This window comes from Squalius cephalus (assembly GCF_949319135.1).
Source record: "Squalius cephalus genome assembly, chromosome: 1".
NCBI lineage: Eukaryota > Metazoa > Chordata > Actinopteri > Cypriniformes > Leuciscidae > Squalius > Squalius cephalus.
Genome location: NC_137122.1, coordinates 14,884,449 through 14,893,141, shown reverse-complemented (window position 1 = coordinate 14,893,141; position 8,693 = coordinate 14,884,449).

Here is an 8,693-nt window from a genome sequence, read left to right as displayed (position 1 = left end):
TTGTAAGCCATCGTTATGGTGATCATTGTTTGCTTTAGTTGGACTCTTGACCCTTATATTATTAACTTTAGATTTTGTTTGGCTGCTGTATCTGAGTTATAACTGCCAGTTGAACAAAGAATAAAGTGATCTGATGGTGTTGGTTATATTATGACAATCATCATTTGAACTTGATAACTGAACTCATTAAGATCCTTCTTTCTGACTTCGATTTATGTTGTTGTTTACAGCATAACTGTGAATCTGCATAAATGCCCAGAATTTTTGATATAATATAAAGGATAAAGTTGTTTAAAAAAAATAAAAAAAAATCGTACCTTTAGGCACACGCAGACGTCAAGATTCAGTCTATGCATCTCAACAATGGTGACGAGCAGAGTATTCAATTAGGAAAAGTAAATTACATAGACAATTCAGATCATAATTTATTCATACCGCAATGCATGATGGGAGCCACTAATGAGTTGTGATTGGTGGCAGCCACTGCAACATGCTTTATTACTGTCACCATTGTTGAGATTCACAGGCTGATTATTGATGTCTGTGTTTCTAAATGAATTTATTTGAAAGTCTTTTGATCAGAATAATGTTTATTAAATATTTTGGATTATAAGTAGTGATAATCATATGCTGTAGAATCACAAAGCTGCTGCTAACAAGTTAAACCAAACTCAATAAGTTTCATTTTACAGATCACAGCATGATTATGTCAAAACATAACCAATCATCAGATCACACTTTACTTTGTTCATTTAAAAAACATATAAGGGTCAAGAGCCCAACTAAAGCAATCACTGATCACCATAATGGTAACTTACAATTTGTGATTTTCTCCTTCAGTGATTCTGCTTGTTAACATCAGGTGTCTTCAATAATGCTCAATCATCACTCAATTAATCACTTAATTATCTCATTAACTTTAACACTCTTGAGTGTTAATTTAACACTCATATTTTAACACTTTACACTCTTGAGTGTGGACTCATATACACTCCCAGCCCCAGGAGTGTTAATTTAACACCACTCCATCTGAAAGCAGGTGATGGCGATTTACTACTAATCAAGGAACCGGCTTTACTGACGAGATGCGCATAACAATGTGATGCGATATATCGCCCAGCCCTACTTCCAGCCACTGCCTTGGATGAAATCAACTGAAGATAAAATACATCAAATCTCTCAAGATCTGATTAAACAACTCCACAAACAGCATTACCAGCTTCACTTATTAGTACACAGCAAAAACTCCAGTGTTAAATTAACACTCCTGGGAGTGTATATGAGTCCACACTCAAGAGTGTAAAGTGTTAAAATATTAGTGTTAAATTAACACTCAAGAGTGTTAAAGTTAATGAGATAATTAACCCTCTATGGCATGACTTTTTGTTTTTTGGGAAAAAAATCTTTCACCCCATTTTTTGGGAGCTTGGGGGTCCTTGATAACATATCCATCATAAAATGTGCACCCCCCTCCACCCCTGAACCAGATATGGGTTTGTTGCCTCAGGGCAACACTGTGCTACGAGGGTACTAAAACTCAAAGGTTTTCTACATAAGTGGAATAGGGAAAACAAGCAATATGTGCATTAGAAAATTATTTATTTTGACAAACATCAATCACAAATGGTTTTAACCAATCACAAACATCAAATAATCAACAAAAACAACTATTACTACTAATTACAACTAACACCCCCCCATATGTATGTGTATGTGTAGTGTTTGGTGTAAATGTTCATATGAAAATGAAAATTTATACATAAAGTGTTATAGGGGGTGTTAGTTGTAATTAGTAGTAATAGTTGTTTTTGTTGATTATTTGATGTTTGTGATAGGTTGAAACCATTTGTGATTGATGTTTGTCAAAATAAACCTTCTAATGCACATATTGCTTGTTTTCCCTATTCCACCTATGTAGAAAACCTTTTGAGTTTTAGTACCCTCATAGCACAGTGTTGCCCTGAGGCAACGAACAAAAAAAACACAGTTTTAGTATATAAATAAAAACAAAATAAATATTTAAACAATCAAACATACTTCTTTACATACTGATGCACATGCATATATTTTTTAATAAAACAATATTTTAACTTAAACGTTAAGAAGTGATATTTATCTTACTAATTGGTGGCACTCTGTTAGCCTGACTACGTCAGACTTCCTACTTCCGCTAATTTCATTTCGCTCCTGTAGTCAGTCTGAGATAGCAGCGTATCTTTCAGTTTTCCACCGGCCTGAAAACAGCCGGGCCAATCAACGAACAGAGGGCGGGCTGAGAGCCGTGACGTAGACGCTGATTGTACCGTGGTGGATGCGTACTTGCGTAGATTTACTTCACATAATCTGCAAAAGTCGTTCACAGCCATGTTCACTCTGGTATTTCGCTCGATGGTTTAGTTTTTGCATCATACATGTGTTTACAGTGGAAGTTAGATGCGGCTGAGCATGCGCATAACACACGCCATAACCAAACGTTATGTGATTGGCTTACGGGTAACCAATGATTTTAAACTTCAGACAAGCGCCCCCCCCGCGAGAGAGAAAACACTTCTCTATTATGCTATTCCAGACTCTCTCTACGAAGCAAAGTGAAGTAGCAGAGTCTGGTATTACCAGGCTAGCACTCTGTAGCATGTGGTTTTGCTTCATTAAAGCACAGCTCCACCCCCCCAAAAAAGGTCACACCCACTTTAGCCCCTCATTTCATTGGACAGACATGTCAGGTGATATTATATATAAAAAAAAATATATATATAAAAAATTAAAGGGGCGGTGTGAGGTCCAAAAATGTGGTTTGTTGCCTGAGGGCAACACCATGCCATAGAAGGTTAAGTGATTAATTTAGTGATGATTGAGCATTATTGAAGACACCTGATGTTAACAAGCAGAATCACGGAAGGAGAAAATCACAAATTGTAAGTCACCATATTGGTGATCAGTGTTTGCTTTAGTTGGACTCTTGACCCTTATATATTTACTTTAAATTTTGTTTGTCTGCTGTTATTGATTTATAACAGTCAAATGAACAAATAAAAGTGTGATCTGATAGTGTTGGTTATGTTTTCACATAATCATGTTGTGATCTGAAAAACGAAACTTATTGAGATAGTTTGGTTTAACTTGTTAATTACAGAAGCTCTGTGATATGATTTTCAGTATTTTTCATATAATCCAAAATATTTCATAAACATTGTTCTGACCAAAATACTTTCAAATGAATTTATTTAGAAACACAGACATCAATAATCAGCCTGTGAATCTCAACAATGGTGACAATAATAAAGCATGTTGCAGTGGCTGCCACCAATCACAACTCATTAATGGCTCCCATCATGCATTGCGGTATGAATAAATTATGATCTGAATTGTCTATGTAATTTACTTTTCCTAATTGAATATTCTGCTAGTCACCATTGTTGAGATGCATAGACTGAATCTTGATGTCTGTGAGTGCCTAAAAGAAAGTTTTTTTTTTTTTTTTTTTCAAAACAACTTTTAAGAAATCCTTTGTATTATATCTAAAATGCTGGATATTTTTGCAGAATCACAGTTATGCTGTAATCAACAACATAAATCTAAGTCAGAAATAAGGGCCTTAATGAGTTCAGTGATCAAGTTCAAATGATGATTGTCATGCCATAACCAACACCATCAGATCACTTTTTTTTTTCCTTTGTTCATCTGGCAGTTATAACTCAGATACAACAGCCAAACAAAATCTAAAGTTAATAATATAAGGGTCAAGAGCCCAACTAAAGCAAACACTGATCACCAAAACGTTGGCTTACAATTTGAGATTTTCTTCTTCAGTGATTCTGCTAAGTTAACATCAGGTGTCTTCAATAATGCTCAATCGTCACTCAATTAATCACTTAATTAATGAGATAATCTTGAGTGTTAATTTAACGCTCATATTTTAACACTTTACACTCTTGAGTGTGGACTCATATACACTCCCAGGAGTGTTAATTTAACACTGGAGTTTTTGCTGTGCATGTACGACGATCTCAATATAATTCATAATCCCATGTTTATAATGAACAATGCGTTATGGTTATTGTGTTATTGTGTTAGAAACGGTGTACGCACAGAACAGAGGGCGGGGTGAGCAAAGATCATTATCATTTAAAGACGTATGCACTTAAACGGCGTGCTGAAAACAGAGCTGTTTTTTACCAGGTAAAATTAGTGTTTTCTTACAATACTAATGAGAATTTTTAATTAAAGTATATTACAAACTTTTAATTTAGCCCCTAAAGAATCATATTAGCTTGTACAAAAATGGCATTATATGACCCCTTTAAACCATGCTAGTACAATTCCACTAATCCCAACATAGTTTTTGAGTCTATTTAAAAGAATGTTGTGGTCAATAGTATCAAATGCAGCACTAAGTTCGAGTAACACTAATAGAGAGATACAACCACGATCGGATGATAAGAGCAAATCATTTGTGACTCTAATGAGAGCTGTCTCGGTACTATGGTACGGTCTAAATCCTGACTGGAAATCCTCGCAGATATAATTTCTTTCTAAAAAGGAACGTAGTTGTTAAGATACTGCCTTTTCTAGTATCTTTGACAGAAAAGGTAGATTCGAGATCGGCCTGTAATTGACTAATTCTGTAGGATCAAGTTGCGTTTTTTTAACAAGCGGTTTAATCATAGCCAGCTTAAAGGTTTTCGGTACATATCCTAGAGACAAAGACGAATTAATGATATTAAGAAGAGGATCTAGGACCTCTGGAAGCATCTCTTTCAGTAGCTTAGTCGGTATAGGGTCTAACATACATGTTGTTGATTTAGATGATTTAACGAGTTTAGTAAATTCTTCCTCTCCTATAGCAACGAATGAATCAATTTTTTCTTCAAGGAGACTACAATGCACTGCCTGATGCGATACTGTAGTAGACGGTTGCATAGTTATAATTTTCTCCCTGATATTATCAATCTTGTTAGTAAAGAAGTTCATAAAGTCATTACTGCTGTGCTGCTTGGAAACTTTTGGGGTTGAAGATTTATTTTTCGTTAGTTTAGCCACTGTTTCAAATAAATACCTAGGGTTTTGTTTATTTTCTTCTAATAGGGTTGTAAAATAAGCAGATCTAGCAGCTTTTAAAGCCTCTCTGTATGCAATCGAACTCTCTTTCCACGAAATGCGAAATACCTCTAGTTTTGTTTTCTTACAGTTGCACTCCATTTTTCTGGCTGCTCTCTTAAGGGCCCGAGTGTGCTCGTTGTACCACGGCATTGGACTATTTTCTTTAATCTTCTTTAAGCGCAAACACAACTGTGTCTAAAGTGCTGGAAAAGAGAGAGTTAAAAGTTTCTGTCGCAATATCTAGTTCTTCTAAGCTATCCGGGATGCTGAGATGATAAAACTGATCAGGAAGATTATTAATAAAGCAATTTTAGTGGCAGAATTGATAGGTCTAACATATTTGTAACATGGAGTCGACTTTGCAGCCTTGGCTAAATGAAGTTTACACAAGACTAGATAATGGTCTGAGATGTCTTCGCTCTGCTGCAGAATTTCAACGGCATCAACATTTATTCCGTGTGATAATATTAGATCTAGAGTATGATTACGACGATGAGTAGGTCCTGACACGTGTTGTCTAACTCCAATAGAGTTCAGAATGTCTTTAAATGCCAATACCAATGCGTCTTTTTCATTATCCACATGTATATTAAAATCACCAACAATTAGGACTTTATCTGTAGCCAATACTAACTCTGATAGAAAATCAGAAAATTCTTTGATAAAGTCTGTATAGTGCCCTGGTGGCCTGTATACAGTAGCCAGCACAAATGTTAAACGTGATTTATCATTTACACTAGATAGTGTTACATTTAGCAACAACACTTCAAAAGAATTATATTTAAAACAAGACTTCTCAGTAATTCTAAAGATATTACTATAAATTACAGCAACACCTCCCCCTTTGCCTTTCAGACGAGGTTCATGTTTATAACAGTAATCTTGGGGGGTGAACTCATTTAAAGTAATATAATTGTCTGGTTTTAGCCAGGTTTCTGTCAAACACTGCACATCTAGATTATAGTCTGTAATCATATCATTAACAATAAGTGCTTTTGAAGTAAGGGATCGAATATTCAGCAACCCAAGCTTTATCATTTGCTCATTCGTATTATGTCTGTTTTTTATTTGTTGAACATCAATTAAATGTTTACCCTTGAATGGGTTTAGGAGTTTTTTGTATGTCCTAATTCGGGGAACAGACACAGTCTTATATGATCATATCTAGGTGAAAGAGTCTCTATGTGATGGGATTTATCTGACCTGGGTGACGCGAGGCTGCTAGCAGACGGTCGGTTAAGCCAGTCTGTCTGCTTCCTGACCTGAGCCCCAGATTGTCATGTTTGAGCTCTAAGACTATGTGCCATATTACAAGAGAGAAGAGCACCACCATCCCAGGAGGGATGAATACCATCTCTTTTCAACAGGTCAGGTCTGAGATGCTGGATGATCCATCCCACCCACTTTGCTCAGAGTTTTCCCCCCTCCCCTCTGGACGTAGATTTTGAATGCCCCTAACAAAAACCAAAAGTGCCATTACACAATTTGTGCCGAGGAGCTTTCAGTTACTGAACAGATCAGACACAGGCACATAGACATTTTTTTAAATGTGTACTATTGATTATTTATTTAATTATTTATTGATTCATTTTAGTTATTGGACTGATGATTGCATGTCACCACCATTGCTGTGTTGTTGTTGTTTGTTTTGTTGTACTGTATCCTCTGTGTTATCTGTGTTAATGTTCAATGTGGCTCCCTTGAGTGCAAAACAAATTCCCCTCGGGGCAATAAAGGTTTCATTCAAATTAGAGCATGAGCTTCATTTCTCTGAGAGTCAAACTCATATAGATGAGAGCAGCTGCTGTGATTGTCTCTGAATAGGACTGGTCAGTGGCCAGTGATGAAGAACAAGGAAATGTGCTGCTATCTACACTGTTAACCCTTGCTGTAAAAAAAGGCCAAATTCTGACAATATCATACCATTTTCCATTAAAACAGTAATATACCGTAGAAAATAAAACTAGCCTACAGGAATATACTGTGAATTAACAGTGCTCAAAGTCGACGCTCAGAGGCTGTTTTCCCAATCACACCCTATACCCTCATTCACTATTCCCTACATTAGTTCACCAATATAGTCCACTTGAATGTAAAGAAGTGAGTGAATTGAGAAACTGATGAACACCTGATAAGCAGAATCACTGAACGACAGAGAATCAAGAACAGAAAAAAGAGAAACACAGAAACTACAACTGACTTCCAGCTACACTGAGTGTGAAACCAGTTTACAAACCAGTTTATGATTATTTCTTTCATACATGTACAAAAGTTCTTGTTGAGAATTAACAGAGATTGAGTTAATAATAAAGTTTATTGTCACCATGATGGAGATCAGTATTTGCTTTAGTTGGTCTCTTGTCCCTGGACTTCTTACCTTTCATCTCTCTCTGGCTGCTGTAATAGTGAGTTTATAAAACACATTTGTTATAGCAAGAAAAAGTCAAGAGGAAGATGATTAGTTGTTTTTGGCTTTTGTGATGATTTAACATTCATCCTGGACATGTCTGATTTTCAGATCTTTCCTGTATATATTTGAATTTATAGGTATTTCATATTTATCTGTGAATCTACAACATGAAATCAATATCTCTGTAATCATGTCTTCTGAACAATGTTGTAATCATAGAGTGCATTAAAACATTTTTAACTTCTGCTTGACACAGACACACACAGACACCAACAATCAGCATATGAATCTCAATAATGGTGACAATCAAAAGTTTCATGTCGCAATGCTTGCTGGGTTCCAGGATAATATAAAACTCCCTGCATGCACTGCTGCATGAATAATAAAAAAATATTACCACCATTGTTGAGATTCATGTGCTAAATTGTGATATCTCTGTGTTTCCAAAAGACAGCATAGCTCTGTTTTTTTTTTTTTTTTGGTTTATGCATGATGTGTAAAAAAAAAAAAAGTCATTGTAATGTATTGCTGTGGTTTCACAGTGGTGATAATGTAACACTTTTGATTGAGGATTAAACTCTGAATGAGTAGGAATGAATTCCTTAGTGAATGAACAGGCTATATGATGATTTTATCACCATAACCACAATCATTCATAAACTGTGCGTGTGCACAAGTGTGATTTACAAAAACACAGCTCAAGCAGCAAAAGAAACACTAATGTTTTAGCATCAGCAACCCAACTAAAGCAAGCACTGATCTCTGTAATGGTAACTTCAAACCAAACATTTTCAATTAAACATCTCAACAACAACTTCTGTAGATGTATGACAGAAATAAAGTCATAATAATAAGTGTAATAATGTGTAATGTCTGGAAGTCAGTTGTAGTTCTTGTGTTTCTCTATTTTCTGTTCTAACAGCAGGTTTTCATCACTAATGCTCAACAATCTCTTACATATTCACTTAATTATCTCACTGCAACACTGTCTCAATGTTACTTTTTACTCTTTGTAGTGTGGATTTCCCTGTGGGGTTGAAAGGGTTAACAGTGTAAGATAAAAAGACACACCCACAAAATGTATTTTAACAGTAATAAACTGTAAGTTATAAAACAGGTATATACTGGCAACACTGTTGCCAGTATTTTACTGTAAAATCTTATTTTTTGGGTCACCATTGTG